This window comes from Penaeus monodon, chromosome 20, assembly GCF_015228065.2.
Source record: "Penaeus monodon isolate SGIC_2016 chromosome 20, NSTDA_Pmon_1, whole genome shotgun sequence".
Lineage (NCBI taxonomy): Eukaryota > Metazoa > Arthropoda > Malacostraca > Decapoda > Penaeidae > Penaeus > Penaeus monodon.
In genome coordinates, this window is record NC_051405.1 from 2,495,832 (window position 1) to 2,497,081 (window position 1,250).

Sequence of the window (1,250 nt, forward strand, 5' to 3'; positions counted from 1 at the left end):
AGTGTAGGAACTACCTCCTGATGTTACTTACATCCAAATAAAAAGTTATCAGTTATTTTTGTTGTATTGTGCACTTATTTTGGAGAACCGTTTGAGAACACAAATGTCTTTAGAAATTGGAAGCAGTTGCCAGTTACTTGGGAGCTGTTAATATAGGTTACATGCATTTTATACAGTAAATGGTTAATTTGCATGAGGGTGTGGCACTTGGCATCATTTTCTTTCTGCTTTGGATGGTAAAATTTTTATAGAAGAGAGACTGAAAATGGAAAAGGAGATGGGTTGTGCAAGGAAAGTGCAAAGGACGTTTTCCTGAAAGGCAAGACATAAACCTCTGTCAGATGTTGTGTTTTTCTTTCTGATATTTCATCAACACAGTAGAGTGCTGTGCTAATCATCAAGTTGCATCAGGTGGTTGCTGAAACTAGCAGTATGTGCAAGATGAGAGGTTGCTTATTTGCTACAATTGCAAACAATTTTGTAATATTTCATAATTCTTGACAGTTGGTGTATTGAAATTGTGGTCAAAATATTGATAGACACCTGTTTCTTAGCATAGGCATGATTCCAAAATTATTCACTCTTATATACCAAGTGTAATTAAGTGTATATTTGTTTTTATGTCCTGTAAAATTCTAGTTATACTTCATGCCCAATATTTTGTAAATTTACTCCCTTTCCAGGTAACTTTTCTCCTTCATTTTCTCTCTTTTCATCTGTTTACTCTTGACCCTTTTCATCTATTTATTGCCTTCCTTTCTTTCTGCTTCCCTCTCCCACACTTTGTGTTTCCACCTCCTTTTTTCTGTTTCCCTCTCTCTTTACAATTTGTTTCTTCCTCCATTTTCCTTCAGTTTCCCCTTCGCATTTTATTTGTGTCTCTTCTGTCATGTCCATTAATTTCCTTTTTATTGTTACCCTTGGATATTTCTTGCTTTCTGTCTGTCTGATTTTCTTCACTTTCAAGCATTTCTCCTTCCTTCTTTGATTGTTTCTCTCTCTCTTTACAGCTGTGTCCCCCTCACTTTCAGTCAGTGTCCACCCCTTCCTTTTTCTTTATTTTCCTTTTTATCTTACCCCCTCACTTTCAATTTTTTTTTCTCCTCCCCTTGTTTCTAATTCTTCCCTTTTCATTTCCTCTTCACTTTCCATCTGTTCACTTGCTCTCTTTGTTTTCCATCTTTTGCCATCTATTTCATCATCCCTTTTCTCTTTTCATTTTATCCATTCCATTTCCTTCTGTATTGCAT

The 1,250-nt window shown here is 35.6% G+C and overlaps 1 protein-coding gene across 1 annotated transcript in view; it reads left to right on the forward strand.

Annotated features, from left to right (window-relative positions):
- LOC119585539 (28 kDa heat- and acid-stable phosphoprotein-like) overlaps nucleotides 1-1,250 on the forward strand; it is a gene marked incomplete in the record, with an annotated part of 10,875 nt that overhangs the window by 1,257 nt on the left and 8,368 nt on the right.